This window comes from Mesoplodon mirus, assembly GCF_964341445.2.
Source record: "Mesoplodon mirus genome assembly, chromosome: 15".
Classification (NCBI taxonomy): domain Eukaryota; kingdom Metazoa; phylum Chordata; class Mammalia; order Artiodactyla; family Ziphiidae; genus Mesoplodon; species Mesoplodon mirus.
This window is the reverse complement of record NC_138991.1, coordinates 81113029-81137499: the sequence shown is the minus strand read 5'-3', so window position 1 is coordinate 81137499 and position 24471 is coordinate 81113029. Positions and strand designations below refer to the sequence as shown.

General features: G+C 44.9%; 1 protein-coding gene and 1 pseudogene across 3 annotated transcripts in view; both read left to right on the top strand.

Moving 5' to 3' along the window:
• The window catches only part of KIF16B (kinesin family member 16B), a 293315-nt gene that overhangs the window by 74939 nt on the left and 193905 nt on the right, over positions 1-24471 (top strand). The gene's annotated exons all lie outside the window — the stretch shown is intronic.
• On the top strand, positions 11066-11918 carry LOC309817458 (phosphoethanolamine/phosphocholine phosphatase-like; annotated as a pseudogene). Its single transcript has one exon. The product of its transcript is annotated as a phosphoethanolamine/phosphocholine phosphatase-like (transcript).

The window sequence follows — 24471 nt, the reverse complement described above, 5'->3', positions numbered from 1 at the left end:
CCTGTCTTAAAGCCCCCGCGATGTAGATGCCTGGTATTTCTGTCTGATACCGGAGTCTGCACCCCAACTCCTGCCTGGCACTGCCAGCTGCTCGAACCTGTGTTAACGGTACTCTTTTCGGTCTGTCTTTCTAGTGTCTTAGACTGCTACCCCAATGTGTTTTTCATCCTGCTGAATTTGTCTTAAACTGTGATAACTTTGGGGTCTTGGAACTTAATGTTGTGATAAATCCGGCTTCTACTAGGCCTGGGGTCCGTGCATTCCCGAAGCCTTTGTGTCAGCTCTCCTTTCCCATAGCTTCAATGTGGTGCTGACTGCTTAGTGTTTGAAGTGGTCTATAAAGTGGCTGCTTAATACCCCTCTTGTGTCCCTGTTGGCCTGACTTTTTATAGATCCCGTATGTCTTATTGCTGATGAATGGTTTCAAGTCACGAGGGGTCCCCCGATTCTTTGTCCTCTCACTCTCACTTTCTCTCACCCCACCCCACCCTGTATGCACCTTTTTCGTTTGTCCACTCTGGACACGTTTTGGTTTCTCTGTTCTAGCGTTTTCTAAATGATTAAAATGAAACCCTCAGAGATATGTTACCTGACTTCCAAATAACTCCTTGAACTCTGTACTTCAGGATAAATCACAGTGCCTGTGGACCTCAGGGGGCAGCTCTCCGGCGTCTGACAGGTGGTGCAGCAGAAGGGACCACGGCTCCGTGCAGGGTCTGTCTAGAGCCGGGCTGCCATCTGGGGCTCGGAGCCCCGAGACCGCGCTCTGTTGAATCCCCCAGCATTGGTTATTCTGCTCAGTTTTTAATAAATAGGGTCTCTTCCTTACTGAAAACACATCCTTTGATTACTCTAGTGCTTGACTCGCTTTTGTGTTTTCATGGCTCTGCAAGGGGCATCCAACTGTGGTTTGGCATGGGGCGGGGGGCTGGGGGGAGGAAGCAGGCTGTCCACAGGCAGAGGCTGTCACTGGAGAGGCTGGTCCTGGAAAAGTGAGCAATGTATGCAAGTAGAAGTTGAATTAAAGTGTTTTTTTTTCCCCAGACATTAATTAAATGGATTGTTTTTCTTATGATAAACAACACTGAGTTGAATTTGGAGGATGGCGCGTATTTGAATCTACGTGATGATGGGATCCTAATGCAAATGATTTCCTCCTGAATTGTGCTGGTGTCTTACTGTCCCTCTCTGGGGAGCAGAAGAGACAGGCCCCTGGCAGGAGTGGGTCACACACTGATGGAAGACATTTTTTTTTACTTTTTCAGAATGTTTTGACTAATAAGAAATAGAGTAAAATGAAATTGGAATCCTTTACTGGCGTCAGATTTTCTGAGCTCGAATTTCATGGAGAGGCATACTTTAAACCAACTTATTTCTGTTTTATGATAGAATCAATCAGCTGAACGTTTGTCTCTGGAAGATTACGGCATCCTATAAAACAAGTTTTTCCTGCTGTCTGCAGTTTTCCATTTTGTGGAGGAGACGTGTGTTGGGGAGTGTGATGGATTTGGAAGCAGCACTGATACTTGGGGCTGCTGCTCAGCCCGGTCAGATCTGTGGGCCTCTGGGCTCCTGCTGCCCAGGGCACTGGGTACTCTGGTTTCTAGGTAACTCACAGACAAAGTGAAGGAGAGGTGACACTTTTTGTGCCCTGTGTCTCCTTTAGAATCAGTTCATCTTAACCTCTTCTTGGTACAAGAATTGAACTGCGGGTAGCTCTAGGATAGAATTCTATTTATGGACATTGATTTTGCTCAGATTTTGGATTAAGGAGGAGACATCTCCTCCTTAGTGACCCAGCCATGGGTCACCTTCCTTATTAGCAACCATTTGGGCATTTGATGGTTCAAAGTTCTGACCTAAGACAGTCATGCATACTGTTTCTAGCTTTATGAGAAATTTTTTATCTCCCTGCTTTAATGCTCGGACTAATGTGAATGACCCCGGGTCTGTTTGCACAGAAGTCACCGTCAGTACCCCCATGTGCAAAGCCCTCTGTCTGTTTGTAGTGCATTCACACATACTGTCTCATTGGCTGGTTCTTGATCTGAGGCAAGAGGAAAAAGATGTTACTGTGCTTTATATAGGACGCGGTTGTTAATTTGTTGACCTCTCATTAAAGTTAGACTCTGGCTGTTCATGTCCATCAGCCTGTGTGTTCTCCTCTTTGTAAAGTCCTGCTCTTGCAGCTGTTTTTTAAGATGAAAGGCGAAATAATAAAGTTCATTGTTCTCTGAAACTGGGGTTTGATAATTAATAGGGGAGATGACTGTCAGCACTGCCGCACTGGAGGTCGATGGAGAACGTGGCAGGGTCAGAGGCTGAGCGAACTGTTCCCAGAACCAGCTCTGAGGCTGTTAATAACGCCAAGCCTACCTTATTTTCCATGGCAGTTTTCGTCTTGAAGGAGCTGCTCATAAATAAAGGTATTGCAAGTATATGTTGGTTCTTACTTCTGAATAACACTTCTGGAGCAATAAGGCTCAGAAATAAGTCAAATGCGCCCCGTTAAATGTTGGAACCGTGTGATAAATTATTTTGAATACATACGGGATTTTCCTTCTGATCTTTTGCAGTGAGGCATGTACGCTGACAGGCTCTTACTGCATATTTATTGCCACAGCCAGGGAGGAGAAGATTGCCTGGTCATAGGGAAGCATGCTTTATGTGCACCTGAACTCGCTGGGGGTGCTAGACTGTAGGAACTTGGTTTCATTGTCAGGAAAGCTTAAAAAGCGACCATTTCATGGTACAATCAGTTTATTGTTCATGTCCCCCAGGAACATACTGAACTCACCTTGGAGCAGTCCTGAGAGTTGTGAGTTCAGAGAGGAGTGGGTGGAGGTAGAGAGAGCTGGGAGCGAGGCGCTGGTCCTTTGCCCGCCTGGTCTGATGACTTGTGTCCGTGCGTATTCTGACAGACACACAACATGCACAGTATGTCTGTGCATATTTGGTCCCTTTGAGCTTTCTGTGTCTCAGAACCTCACTGTAAGATGCAGACGGTAATGGCACCTGTCCTACAAGGTGAGAACAGTGTCTGTAGTCAGTGTTGTAAGCATTATAGTAACGTTAGCCAGTTTTTCCTTTTTCTTTCTTATTGAGATATTATTGACACCTAACATTATGTTAGTTTCAGGTGTACAGCATACGTTCACTATTTGTATATTTTGTGACGTGATCACCACAATAAGTCTAGTTAACATTCTTCAGCATAATTACATTTTTTTTCTTGTGATGAGAACTTTTAAGATCTACTCTCTTAGCAACATTCAAATAATGCAATAAGTATTATTAACTATAGTCACCATACTGTACGGTGCATCCTCAGGACTTTATTTTGTAACTGGAAGTCTGTACCTTTTGACCACATTCACCTATTTCATTTCATATACTGCCCCCTCTGGCAACCACCAAACCACCAATCTGTTCTCTGTATCTGTGAGCTCAGGTTTTTTTTAGATTTAACATATAATTGACCATTTTTCTTACTTGTTTCATTTTCTCCAAATCCATCCTCTTATATGTGAAACTGGCTTGACAGTAATATATGTCTTCTCAATTGGTCAGAAGAGCCAGAACTTGTGTATATGCAAACTTTTAAAAGTATAGTTTTATGCAGCTACAACAGGGCATTACTCATAAGACATTTTATCATGTAGTATTTTATGTTTGTTAATTTTGAATAACAGAAAACCCAATTCCAAACTGGCTTAAGTGGTAGAAGAGGAGTGGTCAGGCGATAGGGTAGAAATTAGGCACGGTTTGACCAGGGCACTGGCTCTGGTTCTCCGGGACTGTTCTTGGTTTTGCCTTTTTGGTGTAATGACTTCATCTTCAGGCTCTCAGAATGGCCAAGTGAGAGCAGCAATTGTAACTTTATATTTACCCATCACACCATCTAAATTCAGAGTCTGGGTTTCAGAGTCTCCAGCAAAGTTCTGAGCTTTGCACTGATTGGTTGATGCATTTGTGAACCAATCCCTGGGGCCTGGTGCTGACTGGCTTAGGCCTGGGTTATCTCCACTAATCACTTTGATAAGAGAATGGATTACGCTGATTGCTTGAGACAACCACCTTTGAGCTGGAGTGAGGTCAGGCCCATTTACTGCAGCTGCTGTGCACCGTAGGGTGGGCTGGGGGCAGGCGAATCTTGGTGATACCATCCGCGTTTTCTGCTGGACGTAGAACCTGGTCACTTACTGTAATGTGGAATATATTAAAGGCAAACAGAAGATGCAACTTAGTTGAAGTATTCTTCTATTAAGAGAAAATATTTTCAAGCACTTCGTTTATGACTCAGAAGTCCTGTATTCAGGTGGAAGACTATGTGAAAGGGCCCCTGAGTATCTGTACCATGGTGGGAACATTCCATACAGGAGAAATCGCTCTTCTCTGGTGTTAGGATTGAAGGATGGCACACAATGAATTCCACATATTTAAATTTCTCTTCCCTTTTTCAGGTTGATTATGTGATTTAAAATGAGCTCTGAATGAGCGTCTGTTCTCTTCTCCAGCTTTTCCTATGTGGTTTTGAATTTGGCTTAATTTCCCGTTGACCCCTTTAGCTTGATGCTTCCCAGCCCAGTCTGCCCAGCAACGGTTGCTATGAGTGGCGAGTTGGCACTGCCCTCCATTTGTAGCACAACAGCAGGTTTTAGGAGATTACTGTTCCTTAGCATCCGGGTTGATTTTGCCTTTGCCTCATTTAAGGATGACCATCGTTTCTCTTAACTCCAGGCAGTAGAACTCCAAGTCTCTTAGCGAAAGTGGTGGTTTTAAGAAGTATGTATCTGTAAGACAGGATCATTAGCAATGGGCAGCAACTGAAAAGCAAATACGGACCTAGGTTGCATGTGAATATTTATTATCAGGATGTTCTGATACTTGCAAGGGGGGGGATGGTTATAGATTTCTACTGTCTTATGTAATACTTTGTAGCTCTGGCTTTACCAGATAAAAACAGCCTTCCTGAGCAAGTCATCTGTGTGTAAGAGGAGTGGTTTCCAAACAGCTGTGATTTCTCCTTGAAAGAATCTAACAACACACATATCACCAAAGATGCTCATTTTCTTCTAGATCCAATCTACTCTATATTAATGAATTATATTTAAGCCATTCTTGTCCTTGCTATTAAAGTAAAAATTACACTGGCATTTCCAGCAGATTGGGGGACTGAAATGAAGCAACAGAACTTGCTATGATCTTTCAGTTGCTAAGTCCAGTTTCTCATCCAAAGCAACCTAAATACCAGTTATTCTGCGCGTCATGCAAGTTGATTTTCCATACAGAAGTGGTTTCCACTCAGAATACCTTGCGGGCCTTTTTAAAAGACCATCTTCTGGGCTCTGCAGTGTCACTGAAGGAGAGATGTTGGGGATGGTACCCCCAAATCTCTATTTTTAAACAAGTGCCCTGAGCCTCACAGGAGTTGCGACCCACAGGCCTAGGCATGTGGAAGATTATCCCCTGAAGCACATCTCAACATGTGTATCGCATGGGTGAGGGCTCCCAGGAAAAAATGGCACACGTAAGTTCTTGCAGGGTTTTGTAGTCCCCGAATTGCACACGCACGTAGGCATATGGAGACATTGGGTGATGCTATTTGAACAGAAGTTTCAGCTGAATAGATTATTTGTTGTTAAATAGGGTGGTTTGTTCACAGGACCTTTTAAAAAGCTATTTGCGTTTATTTTTTTTAATTGAGGCTCAGCATACACGAAGTGTGCACATTTGAAGTGTGCAACTTGGTGAACTTGTAAAAGAGAACACGTCTGAAGTGTCCAGCTCATGAGTTGTCATCTGTGTGTGCACCCCTGTAACCCACACCCAGGTTGAGATACAGAATATTTCCTACTCCCCAGAACTTCCCTCTTGTCCCTCCCTAGTCAGTTACCTCCTGTCCTCCTCTCCCAGAGATGTTCTGACAGCTGTTATGTAGATGAGTTTTGCCTTCCTGAGCTTCCTGCAGTATGTCCTATGTTCGTTTCTGGCTTCTTCTGTGCAGCCTGTTGTCTTTAAGATTCATCCTTGCCGTGTTTAGCAGTAGTTTCTACTTAATTATGTGAGTATACCACATTCTTTTTATCCATTCTCCTGCTGGTTCGCTCCATTTGGGTTCTTATCTCCAACCTTTTGGTTATTATGAATAGCGCTTCTAGGAACATACTGGAACGTGTTTTGTTGGGTGTGTGCATTCACTGGGCCCCCTTTTCTGGCTTTCATCCTGGTATGAATTTGGCTCTGGCTTGCTTTCCTCCTGCATGTGTCTGCCCAGTGTTTATGGTCAGAGTATCCCTGATCCAAATGTCCCTTATTCTCCATCCAGCTGACGCTCAGCATGGGCGGGGCCCCGGAGCAAGGCAGGACCCCCTGCCCCACTGGATCAGGTCTGGACTCAGCAGGAGCATCCTTCTCCCCTCCCACCCCCCTCCTGCCCCCAATCCACAAACAGCAGATGTTTGCCTATAGTCTGTGTGGGTAGGTACCTCATGTAATGTTTGTTTTTTCTGTTGTCATCTGGATCTAGGCTAACTGGGTAGGGAACACAAATTCTGATTTCTGTAGATTTTTAGAATGACAGTTTTGAAGGTCTTCAGTGAGCTGAATACATTCTTTGTGGATTTTTTTTCCCTGCAAGTCCTCTTTTCTCACAGCTAGGTATTTATTGATTTGTTTTCTGTAAATCTATTGTAGTATGTCTGGTTTTCCTTTGCCAGACTCTGAGGTAGAGACATGTTTAAATTGTTTTTGGACCCCCTCAAACTGCCTTGCATTTAATAATTAATATTGATAATATCGATAGGGACAATAGTGGGTAATATTTACTGCACTCTTCCTGGGCGCCAGGCATTGTTCTAAGCCAGCACTGTTTAATAGAAATGTAGTGCAAGCCACATATGGGAATTTAAATTTTCTAATAGCCGCCTTTAAAAAGAAACAGTTGAAATTAATTTGAACAGTACATTTTATTTAACCCATTATATTAAAAATTTACGATTTTGACAGATACTCAATATAAAAATTATTAGTGAGGAACATAATTTTTTAAAATCTTTGACATGGCGTGAAGTTTACATTTACAGTGCCTCTCAGTTCAGTGCTAAATTTGCATTGGATACACTTGATCTGTATTTTGATTTTATTAAAGTTATGGTTGAAAAGTAGATTTTCATTGCAATCTGTGTTCCAAACATGTGTAAAAGTTTTCCAGTCACTTAATTGAGTGCAGTTTAAAATTTAAACGAATGAGTTGTTAGCCACATCTCAAGTGTTTGATAGCCACACACACGCACCGTTTTAAGTATCATTCTGCTCAGCAGCCTTATGCAGGGGGAATATATATTTTTTCACTTTATAGACAAGGGAACTGAGGCCCAGAGGGCACTCAGTTAAGGAAGGAATAGGTGAGGTCAGAATTTGAACCCTGTCTCAAAGTTTGCTTGTGACCCCACTATGCTGTCTAGTTCTTAATTGTTCCAAACTGACCTCACTTGTTTTTTCATGTTCTAATTCATTGGCTTTTTTTTTTTTTTTTGTCTTTCTCTGACCGTTATCTTTTTGGCTTTTTCATGTTTTAAAGATTGATGAAAAAAACTTGTCTGAAAAAGTGAGCCTGTATTTGCTGTGAATTTGGTTGTTCATCGGTGTTTTAAAAACCAGCATGACTGGTGGCCACTGTTTAAGCACCATCTGCTCTGTTATCTCTATAAATGTCAAGACACGATTTGCTTTCTCTAAAGTAAAAGCTCAGGTTTCCTTCTGCATTTTGTAACGCTCTTTCTTTAATCATGACTCTGATTTTTTTATTTCCACCAAGGTTGTGCGTAGTATTTCTTCTGCCTTGGCTCGTTTCTAGCCTTTTTCTTAAGCCAAGAGTCATGGTTATTTCCCTAGGTATAATTTTTTTTCCTGATGTGTTATTATCTTTGTTCTTATATTAATGATTTCTCTGAGCATATTTCAGGTTCTTTTTTTTATTTTTTTTGAACTGTATCCAACCAGCTGTGTGTTCCTGTCTACCTTTTTTTTTTTTTTTTTTTTTTTTTTTTTTTGCGGTACGCGGGCCTCTCACTGTTGTGGCCTCTCCCGTTGCGGAGCACAGGCTCCGGACACGCAGGCTCAGCGGCCATGGCTCACGGGCCCAGCCGCTCTGCAGCACGCGGGATCCTCCCGGACCGGGGCACGAACCCGTATTCCCTGCATCGGCAGGCAGACTCTCAACCACTGCGCCACCAGGGAGGCCCCTGTCTACCTTTGTAGGTAATATTTTACTTCATATGAGACTGGCTTTTTTTTTTTTTTTGCGGTACGCGGGCCTCTCACTGTTGTGGCCTCTCTCGTTGCGGAGCACAGGCTCCAGACGCACAGGCTCAGCGGCCATGGCTCACGGGCCCAGCCGCTCCGCGGCATGTGGGATCCTCCCAGACCCGGGCACGAACCCATGTCCCCTGCATCGGCAGGCGGACTCTCAACCATTGAGCCACCAGGGAAGCCCTGAGACTGGCTTTTATACAGTTGTTCTATTGCCCTCTACTACAATGATGGTTGTTTATAAAACAGAGGTCTGAAATGTGCTCTTTGGTGAGCAAAAGTGGTCCAGATGTGCAAAGTGTTATTTTTTTGAGTGCTGCATATGAGGAAAGGAGGTGCAGTTCTGGTTTTGCTGTATTTCATCCACAGTCAGTGTGCCATGTTCCCAGTTTCTCCAAGATTGCCTTCTCCTTCCCCTTTTTTTGAGGTTCCCCTTCTCCTGTCTGTGGATGTCCTGTGTACCTGTCACCTTTCACTGCTTATCTTGTTTGAATGAAATGGATAAAAGCTGTGAGTTCTTGAGTTTCTTGAGTTCTTACCCATTCTGAGTGGTTGCACAATTCATTCTTTTGAAGTATCCTGACTATTTTATAATTAGTTGAGTTGTCTTAACTGAGGTGACCCGGCTTTTACACTTGGATTTATCCCTAACTAGTTGTGTGCCTTTGACCGAATTGTTCTCTCTCTCTCTCTTTCTGTGTCTCATTTTTTTCAGTCATGACCAGGTGGGCTGGTGAGGTGAGCTCTCAGATTTCCTTCTATTTGAGAAGGATGTGGGTTCTTTCTCAGGAGGCTGCATGGAATTATCCCTGTTGGTCCCCTATCTTGGGCGTGGGTCCCCTATCTTGGGGTTGGGTCCCAGATGGCTTCCTTTTGGTCCCTTGCTGTGGGACTTCTTTTGTTTTGGACCACTCTTCCTTTGTGAATGTGCCCTGAGAGCTGTTCTCAGTTCGGGCATTTATGTATCACATATGTATGGCACGTTACACAAATCGTTTGTCCTGCTTGATGGATTTTCATAAACTGAATGCACCCACATGCCCCATGTCTGGGGGAAGAAACAGAACGTTATCAGCCCCTGGGTGTCCCTGCTATGTCCTCTTCTAGTCATTCCTCCCTCCAAGGAAGATGTCTGGCTTGACTCTAAAAGCATAGCTTGGTTTATCCTGCTTTCAAACTTTATACATATGGAACCACACAGAACGTATTTTTTAGGTGACTGGCTTCATTTGTTCTGCATTGTGTTTGTGAGATCCGTCTATGTTTTTTGCAGAGTTGTGTTTATTTTCATTGTTGCACAGTATTATATAATGTGGCTGTATCACAGTTTATTCATTCTACTCTTTGAATTTGGGTTGTTTCCTGGTTTGGGCTGTTAGAAATACTGCTGCTGTGAACCTTCCTGTATGTACTGTGAGCGAATGTACATACTCCTGATGGGTGTATGCCTAGGAGAAGAATTGCTGGGTCATAGAGCGGGTGTCCGCTCCTCTTTAGTAGGTACTGAAAATAGTTTTCCAGAGTGGTTGTACCATTTACACTGCCACCTGCCACGTGTGAGGGTTCCATCTCCTCCCCGACATTTGCTGTTTTCTGTCCTTTTTTTTTTTTTTTTTTTTTGCCATTTTTGTTGGCTGTGCAGTGGTGTCCCATGGTGGTTCTGTTTTGAATTTCCTGATGGTATAAAAAACAAACCTCATTACCATTATTTTTAATTAGCCTCTTTCCCAAATGACTTCTCCTCGGACCTTGTCATCAAGTGAGTTGTCCCGTGTTTCCTCTCCTCTGTCACCGGGCGCTGCTCCAGCCTTCTCCAGCTCCCCTCACGTCGTCTGTGCGTAGACTTGCTCCCCCCAGCCCTATCCTGGAGAGCTGTCACTCACTCGTCCTGGAGAGCCGTCACACTCATCCTGGAGAGCTGTCACTCACTCAGACAGCAGCTCGTCACAAATGCTCCAGGGTGTGGGGTGGAGGGGCCCTCCTGAGATACTTGGGGGATACCAGTGCAGTGATCAGAAATAGACCCAAACCTGGTGGGTCTTTAGGGTTCAACTCCCCTCATTTCCTGTCTTTGTGGGGTTTGACTACTCCTTCTCCTGGTCTCCCCACCCCTGAGGTCTCTTTTCAGCTCTTCTATGACGGAGCTGTCACTTTTAGCTAGGTCAGCGTCCTTTCTGCAAGGTTAGAGAGTAATAACCATAATTGTAGTAGGAAACTCCAGGCAGATTTTAAATTTCTTAGATCTCCTTCCTCATCTTAGAAAGCCTTTTCGATAAACATTCCCTGTAAATGAAACAAAGACCTCGACTGGGGGACGGGGAAGTGGAGGGAACAGCCCAGATGCACATCACCCAGGGCCCCTCAGGACTGGAGGGACTCGTTAGAGCCGGAGCCCAGAAATCCGGGGGTGGATAAGACACGGCGTCCCCTCCGATTTCCGTAAGCACCCCTTGCTCCATCCTGCGCCCAAATACCTCAGCTAGGCCCTCTGCGCACTGTTTACGCTCCAGATCCAGCGGGGACGGACCTCGGCAGCTGCCGCTCCCCACCCTGCAGGAGAAGCTCAGAGGTCCTGTCCCCCTTTCCTCTGAGGGACTCTTTTTGGTGACCACAGAAGGATTTGATCACTCAGGAAAAAGCTAGCAGAGGAGCTCTAGACGATGGCTGGAGGCCAGCAGTCCCTACAGGTGGTGCCCAGGGTGAAGTACTGACAGTGAGCGGGTGTCTTCCAGTTGCTGGCCTCCGATGCCTGTTTAGGGACAGCGGGATGGCTGCGCAGGGCGCGCCGCGCGCTTCCTCCTGACCTTTGACTTTGCCGAGACTATCATGGACGAAAACAGCGACGACTCCATCGTGTGCGCTGCGCCGGGCCAGCGGCGGCCTGAGAGCCTGCGTGCCACCTACCGCGAGGGCTTCTACAGCGAGTACATGCAGCGCGTCTTCCAGTACCTGGGCGAGCAGGGCGTGCGGCCACGGGACCTGCGTGCCATCTACGAGGCCATCCCCCTGTCGCCCGGCATGGGCGAGCTGCTGTAGTTTGTGGCCGGGCAGGGTGCCCGCTTTGAGGTTATTCTCATCTCAGATTCCAGCACCTTTGGCGTGGAGAGGGCGCTGCGTGCCGCCGGCCACCACGGCCTGTTCCGCCGCATCTTCAGCAGCCCGTCGGGGCCCGACGCTCGGGGGCTGCTGGCGCTGCCGCCCTTCCACGCGCACAGCTGCGCTCGCTGCCCCGCCAACATGTTCAAGCACAGGGTGCTCAGCGACCACCTGTGCGAGCCGGCCCACGACGGCGTGCACTTCGAGCGCCTTTTCTACGAGGCGCCAACGACTTCTGCCCCATGGGGCTGCTGGCAGGAGGCCGCCGCGGCTACCCCATGCCCCACCTTATCCAGGAGGCGCAGAAGGCCGAGGCCAGCTCCTTCCGCGCCAGGGTGGTGCCCTGGGAAACCTCCACCGAAGTGCGCCTCCTTCTGCAACAGGTGCCGAAGACGTGCCTAGGACGTGGCCTGCAGGGGGCACCCCGGCCGGGAGGGGGTGAAAGGGGATGGGGGTCGGGAAAGACCAACCTAGCTTTCTTACCCCCTTTCCCTTTCGCTTTGGTATGACCCTCCGGGGATTTCCGGAATCCTAGGTTCGTCCACTTGGGGGGACAGGAGGAGGGAGTTCGGAGCTGTCCCCATCTATGCAGTTAACCCAGCTCGGCTGCCTTCCCCTGTTCACTGCAAGCAGATTCCGGAGTCTGGCCACACCCGGGTGGTGCGCATACCTGAGCAGGCAGCAGTGTTTCCAAAAACCTTGTCCTCGCAGCTGGGAGGAAGGGGTTCCCCGGCAGGGTAGAGAAGGAACATCTCCCGCTGCGTTGGGTTAACTGTTGCCTTGGGCTGCATGGCCTCCCTCCCCCAGTCTTCTGTCAAGGGGACCCGGGTCCGGAAATCTCCACCCCACCCTTCCCCCGCACCAGACTCCCTGCGGAGGGAAGCGGCGCTCTCTGCCCACGGTCCCAGGCCTAGATCTTGCTTTACCTGCTGTGACCCTACACTGCACTCCTTGCCTCCCCACCCCGCCCCTCGCGGTCAGCATCCCCACAGGTAAAAAAGCCAGAGGGAACAGACACCTCCTGGGGGTGGAATGAGGTAGCGCGCACTGTCCGGGGCTCGCGTCTGGCCAGCCAGGGACCTCACAGAGCCCGAAGATGTCTCCTCGCACCCCAGCCTCGTCTATGCAGCAAGAACCAGGGACTTAACCAAAGTTTCCCCGCCGACTGGGCCCTCCGATTCCCCCCTCCTCCCGTATGGAACAGAAAGCCAAGATGTTTTAAAGAAGAGCCAGTGGATATCCAAGGCCCTCCTGCCTCTTGGTGTTTCAGAGCTGTAAAGGAGGTGAAAGGGCAGAAAAGTAAAAAAAAAACCAACCGAAAAAACCTAAACTTATTCTGGTAGCAAAACTTCACTTGATCAGAATGTTTGTGAATATCCGGGTTTAGTGACAAAAGCCCACTTAAATTGCATGATTTCTGAAAAATCTTAATGAAAAGGCTTCAGGCAATCCTTATGGTTTAGAAAGTACAAGGTCCTAGTGAATGTGGTTTAATATGTCTTTGATCAAGTTCAGGGGTCATCCTCTAAACATCCTAAAGAGATCTCTGTATACTCCACACTGATTTCAATGACAGATCTCCTTTGTTGAGTCTTAGTACTGAATTCCTCAAAGTGCTGTGTCATTGTGTGTGGTTTAACTAATTTTAAAAAACACTCAAAGAGATCTTAAAGATCATCTTGTTCATAGAACACAGAACGTTAGAACAAGGGGCTCAAGAAGGGGTTTAGGTGAAACTCTTCCCTCATCCTGCAGAAGAAAAACTTTTTTTCTTAAATGAGGAAACTGAAGCCAAGAGAAATTGAGTTGGTCTTTAAGTTCTAGAGGTCGAACCAGGGCTAGATCCTGTTTTTTCCTCCTAATCCAGTGCTCTTTGATTATATCTTATCTTAGAAAATGGTTTCCAAATGCCTAGATCTTAATTCCAGAATGGTGCTTTACTTTGATAAAGAGAATGGGGCTTGCCCGCATCTTTTAGAATATAATTTTACTATGTAAAATCTGGAGACAGGATTTAGCCCATGGCCTATTTAAATCAGCAAGCCATCCTATAATGGGTTTCATCTGCATTTAAATTATTTTCCTTCAGAGATTTTTGAAGTTGGTTTTGAATAAATGGCTTGTATTTATTGTTATATTAAGCCAGAGTTCTTTTTGGTTAAATTTAAAAGGAGTCTTTTAATGTCTGCAGAATCTCCTGACATACTAGTCTAATATTGGTAAATAAAGCTACATTTGCATTTAAAACAAACAAAAAATTGGAGAACAGAGGGATTTCTTCCCCTCAAACAATTGTATCTTCTCCATGGGTTAACCTTACGAGATATTTTAAATTTGGGGTTAGAAGACAATTGACAACTGGCAATTCCAGTTGTGGAAAAAACCATATGTTTTTGAGTTATACATATTCTGATTTTATAGTATGCGGTTAATGGGATAATTGGAAGGAATATTGTGCTCCAGGGTGCCTTTCAATTTCTCAGCACTAGATGTCACTGGAGATGGAAGAACCAGCCCTCCTCCCGTCTTTTAATTCCAGGGTCCTTGGTAGTGAATTTGTCTGAAAGGACTTGGCAGGTATTGGTAAGTGTACTGGGGCCTGGGTACTGATTTCTGGATGCTGAATCTGTGAGAGGTAAATGGTGAAGAATTCAGTAGAAGAAACATCTTCCTGCAGCCACCTTGAGAACTGATGCTGAAAGATGTAAATACGTCCCCTCACGTTTTTGGAGGTTCTTTTCTCATTAAAAAAAAAAAATTAATTTATTTTATTTTTTTATTTTTGGCTGCATTAGGTCTTCGTTGCTGCACAGGGGCTTTCTCTAGTTGCGGCAAGCTGGGGCTACTCTTCGTTGCGGTGCGTGGGCTTCTCATTATGGCGGCTTCTCTTGCTGCAGAGCATGGGCTCTAGACGTGCGGGCTTCAGTAGTTGTGGCACATGGGCTCAGTAGTTGTGGCTCACGGGCTTAGTTGCTCTGCAGCATGTGGGATCTTCCCAGATCAGGGCTCGAACCCGTGTCCCCTGCATTGGCAGGCGGATTCCTAACCAGTGATCCACCAGGGAAGTCCTCTTTTCTCAGTTTTTAAAATACTTTTTTCCAAAGTTGCCTCAAATACCTGGGTAATATCTTACAGGTAAAAGATTTTTCTTAATCTGGGTGTTAGGTGGTCATTTTGATTAGCTTGCATTAGAAAGCGTTGTCATTTATTTGTATTTATTTGTTTGCTTATATTTGCCCCTTAAAAGACTTTTCTTCTTTTACCTCGAGTTTTCCTCATTTTCAGCTCTAGAAATTCTTAAGAAAATGAAAATCTACAACTCCTTGCTTCTCTTTTTATCATCAGTCGTACATTTGATCATATTTACTCTAGGAAAGTAACCTTAACCCTTGGTATAGTGGACACAGCTTTCTCTTCCTTGGTTTCTGCTGGTTTGTGGACCCAAGAACCTTGATAGATAATCAGAATGAATTTTCTCCCAGCTCATTCCTTATTTTTGTAGAAACAGGGAGAAGGAGGTATTGCCATCCTCAGTGGCTGAGAGACAGCAGAGAATAACAGTTAAGGACTTGAACTCTGGAACCCGACTGCTTGGAGTCCATTGCCAGCCTGGCCAGATGCTGGCTGTGTGACCTTGGGCAACTTACTTAGCCTCACAGTGCTTCAGCTTCCTTGTCTGTGAAAGGGAGATAACAGTACCTGTCTCATCGGGTTGTTATGAAGATTAAATTAGGTTTTTGTGAAAGCATTGAAAGGAGTGCTTGGCAAGTAATGTTCTTAGGGCTTGTTAAATAAAGAACTTTAGTTTCAGGCACTCTGTGGGCACTTTTATACATGCTAAATAATCTAAAGTATGTCCAGTTTAGCTAGGGAGGGAAGAAGAAAAATCTTTTTTTCTCTTAGAAAAGAACTAGGGACAAACTGTGATGGCCTTGTTGTCACTTTGTCCATTCATTGGACATTTGTGAGCACCTGCTTGGTGAGAGAGATTGTGTGAACATGAATAAGACACTTTCCATCTGGTGGGGAAACCAAACTTGGGACAAATAATGAAATAAATTGTTGTAGGTTCTCGGTTAATAAGAGTGAACTGTATCAGGGATGCATTTGGCTGCAGATAACAGCACCCGGAGTGCAGAGAAAAGGTGCCTTAAGCCAGTTAAGGGTTGTCCTTTCTCCCCTCGGTGGGCGAGAACTACACAGCTGGGCTGCTGGTGGCAAGGGTTCAGTGGTTCGCCCAGAGCTGAGGTCTGTGTAATTCCCTTGGTCTTTCTCAATGGTTTCAAGACAGTTTCTGCAACTACGTAATCACATGTGACATTTAGTCAAGAGGCCTGGGACGGGCAATGGGGCATATGTTAGCAGAGTTTATCCCTGTTTTCAGCCCTGCTCAACAGCTTTGGCTTATATATCTCATCGTGGAGCTGTGCTGCATGGCCCCTTCTGGCTGCAAGGAAGGCTCGGAATGGTTTCTTCAGCTGGTACCCCTGCTGTCCCTAACAAAAGTGGGATTTTGTTCAGGAGGAAGAAAGGGAAAACAGAAGGCGGTTTTGACTGAAGGCACTTGCTACGTGCCGGCCACTGTTCGAAGCACTGTGTTCTGAGGATGGCTGTTTGGCTCTAAGTCAAATGTCCTTTTTCAGTTTTGTGTCCAGAATTTGTGAAAACCTGTAGCCTAAATGGATTCCTTAGAACAAAAGCGCTTTTTTATTCTTTTTATGTTGCCTTTTGGTCTTTTGCTATTAAAATGGTGAAAAGTTTCCTGCTAAAACCCTGTTGTCTTAGAAGATAGTTGCATTCTGAAAAATGAGTGATGTGTAGTTTCTCAGAACCTGGATTCATCTCTGTCCATCGAGTATTGATATTCGGTTGTGGTTAGTTTCTAAGGTTGGCCTTCTGAAGTCTGTTTAGCTCAGGGAACGAGGTAGCAATTCATTGGAATCTTGTAACAATCCTGCCATGTGGATGCTCATTGTCCTGTGACAGCAAATGGGGTCTGGAGTCGATAAGGAACTCTTCACACAGCTAATAAGTGACCAGGCCGGCCAGAAATCCGTCTTAGGATTGGTGGAGACACGAAGGAGGGCTTGGTCAACAGGTCAAGGCTTCTGGAAGATGGTAGTGAGGATGCCAGAAAGGGTTCAGAGAGGAGTTGACCTTGTAGCCAGCGTAGAACTGAGTTGCTGTTGGGAGTCCTGGGTTGGGGTGATAAAGGCTTTCTGGTGGCTGGAGCTCAGGAAGCCGTTACCCTGGGGAATCAAGGCTTTCAGGGAAACTGAGTAGGCTTAGAGCAAGGGGGTTGGGGGTCTGGGGGTGCCAAGGCTGGAGAAAGAGCACATGTCAGATCATGGTGGACTGAATTTCCCCCTTTAAAGCTTTCACAGCTTCTTTATTTTTTAATTTAATTTTATTTTTTTTGTGGTACACGGGCCTCTCACTGTTGTGGCCTCTCCCGTTGCGGAGCACAGGCTCCTAACGCGCAGGCTCAGCGGCCATGGCTCACGGGCCTAGCCGCTCTGCGGCATGTGGGATCTTCCCGGACCGGGGCACGAACCCATGTCCCCTGCATCGGCAGGCAGACTCTCAACCACTGCGCCACCAGGGAAGCCCTCACAGCTTCTTTATTGCTTCAGGAAAAATACTCAGAGCTCATTTCAATTCTGAACACATATTCTGAAGACATTTTTCCAGTTTAGTTTCATTATCTGAACCATCACTGTGTCTTTTGAAGTGTCTAAGTAGTATATTGAAATCTCTTATTCATTTCTCTCATTTCACATTGAATTAATGGCATAGAATATTCAAAATGGATGGGGCCTTAGAGCCAATCTTCTCCAACCTTTCTGTACCGTGATTGGGAGCGTCTGGCACCAGAACACAGGGAGTCAGTGTCCGAGTTTAGGTCAGAAGATAATAATCTGTTTATCCAGCACGCCTTCCACCCGAGCAGTATTTCCTGATGCGTTTTCCCTGGTCCCTGTGTATGTCCCTTACAGGACACTGATGTTTGGTTAATTATTTGCAGTTACGTATTTAACAAGTGTCCTCCCTGGCTTCTGGTTCTAGTCCTTAGTTTAGTTCTTGACACAAAGCAGATGCTCAGGAGCTGTTTGTTGATAAACTGCTCCAGTGTTGATGAGGTTCCTTGAGAGAGAGAAAAACGCTTGTTCAAATAAGTCTGGGCAATACTGGATTAAATAAAATTAAACAGGCTGGTTTATAGCAGTTTGGGAGAGCCTTGTGTCTGTGGCTCTAAGGAGGGGCTGCTCACTTCAGACTCACTGTGTTCTGAGGATGGCTGTTTGGCTCTAAGCCAGGTGTCCTTTTTCAGTTTTGTGTCCAGAATTTGCAAAAACCTGTAGCCTTAGTGGATTCCTTAGAACAAAAGCGCTTGTTTGTTCTTTTTAGTTTGCCTTTTGCTCTTTTACTATTAAAATGGTGAAAAGTTTCCTACTAAAACCCTGTTGTCTTAGAAGATGCTTGCATTCTGAAAAATGAGTGATGTGTAGTTTCTCAGAACCTGGACTCATCTCTGCCCATCGAGTATTGATATTCGGTTGCAGTTAGGTTCTAAGGTTGGCCCTCCAAAGTCTCTTTAGCTCAGGGAACGAGATGCCAAGATGCTGACTTAGCCAGTCCTTAGAGGGGGGATCAGCGTGGTGATGGCACATTGAATAGGTCAGCAGCGGCCGAGTCAGTGGACTGGTGGCCAGTTGGCCGAGGGATTCTGGCTCCATCCGGAGTGTCAAGAGGAAATGGTGTGACGTTACCATGGGAATGTTGGTGATACTGTGGTACCCGTCGTATGATGGGATTCAGGAAATGTTTCCCCAGAGTGTGCGGGAGTCCTTCCGTTCCAGAGATTGGCTTTGGCCCTTTACCTTTGTACCAGTGCTTATGTAACATTAGGGTTACGTTATCCTCCCAGCTCCCACTCAGTAGAGCTCGGTGGTTTAGAGCATCTGTTCTGAGCCAGTGAGTTTGGGGTTGAACCCTGGCTTGGCCACTTGGGACTTTGGCCAATTCCTTAATCTTGATAAGTCTCAGCTTCCTCCTTAAAATGGGGATAATAATCATTTTTACCTCACTGGACTAAAACATGTATAGAGGTAACCTGTACAACTGCTTTGCACAGTGTCTACAAGAGAGGTTGGCGAATTTCCTGTAAAGAACCAGATAGTGAATATTTTAGGAACCGTCTGCATATTACTAAGTGAAAGAAACCAGTCTGAAGACTACATACTATAAGATTCCAACTATATGCCTCTGGAAAAGGTAAAACTATGGAGACAGTGAGAAGATCAGTGGTTGTCAGAGGTTAAGTTGGGGGGAAGGAAGGATGAACATGCAGAACACAGAAGGTTTTAAGGACAGTGAAGCTATTCTACGATGGGACACATGTCAAAGGCCATAGAATGTACGACACCAAGAGTGCAGATAGTTTCTCGCAGTAACGTCCGATCCTCTAATTCTCTTGACATTGTCTTTCCTAGAGCAGAAGTTTTTCATTTTAATGAAGCCCAGCTTGGCGATGATTTCTTTCATTGATTTTGCCTTTGCTGTTGTATCTAAAAAGTTATCACCATGCCAGAAGTCATCTAGGGTTTATCCCATTTTGTCTTCTAGGAGTTTTATAGTTTTGTGTTTTACTTTTAGATCTGTGATCCATTTTGGGTTAATTTTTGTGTAAGATTCCTGCACGCTGTCTACTTTCTCTGTTGAAGCCCTTAGCTGATTTTAAAAAAAATTTATTTTATTGAAGTATAGTTGATTTACGATGTTACTTTCTACTCTACAGCAAAGTGATTCAGTTATAGATATATACTTTCTTTTTCATATTCTTTTCCATTATGGTTTATTATAGGATGTTGAATATAGTTCCCTGTGCTATATAGTAGGACCTTGTTGTTTATCCATTCTCTATATAATAGTTTGCGTCTGCTAATCCCATCCTCCCACTCCATCTCTCCCCGCTACCCTCTCTCCCCTTTGGCAACCACAGGTCTGTTTTCTATGTCTGTGAGTCTGTTTCTGTTTCATTGATAAGTTCATTTGTGTCATATTTTAGATTCCACATGTAAGCGATATCATATGGTATTTGTCTCTTTCTGACTTACTTCACTTGGTATGATAATCTCTAGGTCCATCCATGTTGCTTCAAATAAAGCCCTTAGCTTATTAATCATAGCTTTTAAAGAGTCTTAGTTTGGTAATTCCAGCTTCCCTGCCATGTGTGACTCTGGTTCTGAAGCTTTTTCAGCTTTTCAGACTGCTTTTGTTTTTTTGCATGCCTTGTAATTTTTAGTTGGAAGGTGGGCATGAGGGGCTGTGAGGGGAACTTTAATAAATCGGCCTGGGTAATGTAGTGGTGAGGTTTGGGGAGGGGGAGTATTCTGTAGTCCTGTGATTAGGTCTTAGCTTCCCGGGGGCCTGTGCCCCTGGACTGTGAACTTCACGGTGCTCCTCAGTCGTCCCCGTGTCCCCTTAGGTGGGACAGGGTGGCTGGAGGGGGCTGGAGTTGGGTATTTCTCTTCCCCCAGGTAAGTGAGGTTCTGGTAAAATGGTTTCTCCTGAGGGCAGGGCTTGTTAAGATAAAGATACAGATGTAGAGAATGGACTTGAGGACGCGGGGAGGGGGAAGGGTAAGCTGGGACAAAGTGAGAGAGTGGCATGGACATATATACACTACCAAACGTAAAATAGATAGCTAGTGGGAAGCAGCCGCATAGCACAGGGAGATCAGCTCGGTGGTTTGTGACCACCTAGAGGGGTGGGATAGGGAGGGTGGGAGGGAGATGCAAGAGGGAGGGGATATGGGAATATATGTAAACGTATAGCTGATTCACGTTGTTATACAGCAGAAACTAAGACACCATTGTAAAGCAATTATACTCCAATAAAGATGTTAAAAAAATAAAGGTAATCATCAAAAAAAAAAAAAAGAACAAAGGGCTCTGGCATATGTAAAAATGGCTACGTTCCCCATCTTCTTCTGGAAGCACGAGGGAATTTTTCTCTGATATTCTCTGTGAGGATCTGGGGGAGCTCCTGGAGAAGAGCTCACTGAGGTTTGGGGACTCCCCCCCTCCCCCCCAGGGCTGGGGCTCCCTGGAGTTTTTAACCATCAGACCTGTCCACTCTGAGCCTCCACCAATTTGTCAAATTACAGTTTAGGTTTTCCTACCCTGGCACCTTCTCTTGGGTTTCTGCTCTGGTAAGTTGTGAGCGTCTGTATCTGACTATCTCTCCAATTTGGGGGTAGCAGTTTGCCCTGTGACCTCACTTCTCTGACAGATCTAAGAAGAGTTGTTGGTTTTCAGGGTTTTTTTTCCCGTAGCCTTTTACTTATTGTTAGGACAGTGTGACTTTTTTTTTTCTTTTTTTTTTTTGCGATACGCGGGCCTCTCACCGTTGTGGCCTCTCCCATCGCGGAGCACGGGCTCCGGACGCGCAGGCTCAGCGGCCATGGCTCACGGGCCCAGCCGCTCCGTGGCATGTGGGATCTTCCCGGACCGGGGCACGAACCCGTGTCCCCTGCATCAGCAGGCGGACTCTCAACCACTGCGCCACCAGGGAAGCCCCAGTGTGACTTTTTTTTTTTTTTTTTTTTTTTCTTTTTGCGGTATGCGGGCCTCTCACTGTTGTGGCCTCTCCCGTTGCGGAGCACAGGCTCCGGATGCGCAGGCCCAGCGGCCATGGCTCACGGGCCCAGCCGCTCCGCGGCATATGGGATCCTCCCAGACCGGGGCACGAACCCGTATCCCCTGCATCGGCAGGCGGACTCTCAACCACTGCGCCACCAGGGAGGCCCCCCCAGTGTGACTTTTAAACTACCTACATAGTGGACTAGAAACCAGAAGTTAGCTCTTTTTTTCTTTGAAATTAATACCAGAATGGGATTCTCATTCAAGCCCTCATCTGTGTTTAGTCATGTTTTGCCCATTGTGATAATTTATATTTTTGTTACAAAGCTATAGTAATCAAAATAGTATGGTACTGGCATATAAACAGACATATAGACCAATGGAACAGAATTAAGAGCTCAGAAATAAGCCCATGCATATTCGATCAACTAATATTTGATGAGGGATCCAAGAATATTGAATGGGGAAAGAGTAGTCTCTTCAAGAAAAATGGTGCTGAGAAAACTGGACATAAAAGAATGAAATTAGATGCCATCTTTCACCACTTACAAAAATTAGCTTGAAATTAAAAGACTTAAATGTAAGACCCAATACTGTAATATTATTATAGGAAAACATAGGGAAAAAGCTTCTTGACCTTGGTCTTGGCAGTGATCTTTTGGAAATGACACTGATATCAAAAGTGCAAGCAATAAAAGCAAAAATAAACAAGTGGGACTGTATTAAAGTAGAAAGCTTCTACATGGCAAAGGAAACAACAGAATGAAAAGGCAGCCTACAGAAAGGGAGAAAATAATTGCAGAACAGCTATCTGATAATAGGTTAATACTGTTAAAAACAAACAATCTGATTAAAAAATGGACAGAGGACCTGAATAGACATTTTTCCAAAGAAAACTTACAGATGGCCAACAGATACATGAAAAGATGCACAGCATCACTAATCATTAGGGAAATGCAAATCAAAACCACAATGAGATATCATCTCACACCTGTCAGAATGACTCTTATTAAAAAGCTGAGGTAACAAGCGTTGGCAAGGATGTGGAGAAAAGGGAACCCTTTTGCACTGTTGATGGGAATGTAAATTGGTGCATCCACTATGGAACACAGTATGGAGGTTCCTCAAAAAATTAAAAACAGAACTACCATATGATCCAGCAATTCCATTTCTGGGTATATATCTGAAGGAAATAAAATCACTATCTGGAAGAGATATCTGCATCCCCATGTTCACTGCAGCATTATTTACAATAGCCATGCCTAAGTGTCCATTTACGGATGAATGGATAAAGAAGCTGTGAGATATATATCTATATAATAGAATATTATTCAGCCATTAAAAGGAAGGAAATCCTGTCTTTTGCACAAGGCGATGGACCTTGAGGGCATTATGCTAAGTGAAATAAGTGAGACTGAGAAAGACAAATACTGTATTATCTCACTTACATGTGGAATCTAAAAAAGCTGAACTCATAGAAATTGAGAGTAGGAGGATGGTTGCCAGAGGCTGGGGGGTGAGGGAAATAGGGAGATGCTGGTCAAAGTGTGCAAACTTCCAGTTATAAGACGAATCAGTTCTGGGATCTAATGTACAGCATGGTGACTATAGTTAGTACTGTGTCATATACTTGCAGGTTGTTAAGAGAGTAATAGATCTTGAATGTCGTCACCATACACATCCAAGAAGGTGACTCTGAGGGGATAGAGGTGTTAACTAACCTTATTGTGGTAATCATTTTGTAATATGTATGGGTATCAGATCGTCACGTTGTACACCTTAAACTTACATATGTTAGATGTCAGTAGTATCTCAGTAAAGTTGGAAAGCATAATTTGTATATCAGTATAAATAAGCCAAACAAAGTTCACTTAAAACTGCTGTATTACCTACCAGCCCTGCATGCCTGAGATGTGTGGTAGTGAGACCTCCTGCTTTGTATTTGGGTCACTGTTTATCGTGTGTTTAATGAGCACTCATGCTGCCCGTAGTGTGGTCTGGGCAGGGTGCTGGACCCTGGGGGTGTGGAGCAAGACAGATCCGGTCTCCCCTGCCACAGAGCTTCCATCATTCTGATTTTCTTACACATTTCTTAAGTTCAAGAGAAAAAGAGAAGTACAGGAGGAGTGATTTCACTGTCTGGTCACTAAGAATCCAATTTAGAATTTTTTTAAGTGAGAGAAAAGAGAGATCCATTTTGCTCAGCCTTGGCTATGTAGACCTTAATATGTGATGGGGTTAAATAAATGTTCTGCACAGAAAAAATGTGTGTGTTGGATTCTTATTGGAAGGCTTAGTAGTGATTTCTTCCTTTCATCTTTTCTTGTTGAATTAGTTAAAATAATTCACATAGAGACTGCATACGCATGCGTGCTTCTGTATAGGAACGTGTATGTATGGATACGAGGCCACGTTTGTTTTAAATGAACACATATGAAAATGAGTTAAAATAAATAATGCAGGGGCCCACTGACATAGCCGCCCACAGCACTTCAGAGGTGTGTGGAAGGCTTCACAGGTGGAGGGCAGAGGCTGTGTGATGGGCTGGGATTGTCTGACCACCTCCCACGGTGGGAGAGGCTATGCAGCTCAAAGAATCCTTTCTGTTAAAGAACCTCTTGACTTCCCATTCATTACGGTTAAATACCAGTGCAGTTCCCAGCTCTGCATGGAATCAGTTTGTTCTGGTTTTATCTCGAGGCAGAGAATACCCTAGAGTGAATAATTACTTAAAATCCTTTCTTGTCCCAGTGTTCAGCATTTCTTTCTTCTAGGAGCTGGAAATGCTTCTCCAGGTATGTATTCATTTTCTTGAGGCCACTTTTGCAGCAGGGCAAGAGTCCTGGTTTCCTCCACCTTTATTTTTAAATGGATGGAAACCTGCATGATGGTTTCTCAAAGGTCACTCCTAGAATTCACGGTGCTTAGGAACTCACCTCCTGGCCTCTCTTCATATGGTCCAAAGTTCAACCCATTTGCTCCCTTGTGTCTGATAAATGTTCGGCTGGAGCAGGTTCTCAGAGAGCAAGGAAGTGCTCTCACACCTTCGGCAAATGTCATTTTATTTCATTTTGAAAATCAACACTTTTTGCATGACTATTATTTGCCATTGCGGTAGGCAGCTGGGAAACAAGTATGAAAGAGTAAACAAAGGAATTCAGAGTCCAGTTTATTTGAAGAACTTACCAGCGGGGACCAGGGTGCCAGAGAGGAATGATTTGCACCTGGAGTGCACGCCTGTCCCAAGCTGCAGCCATGCTGGGAACCAGAGGGCAGGGGTCCTCTCACTCTGCACTTGCACACCTGCTCAAGGAATTCTGCACAACTCTGCGTTCCTTGAACATTTGTAAGTTGGTATCTATGTTTTGTTATATATTTAACAACTGCACAAGATAGAATTTTTGGTGGAGATCAAATA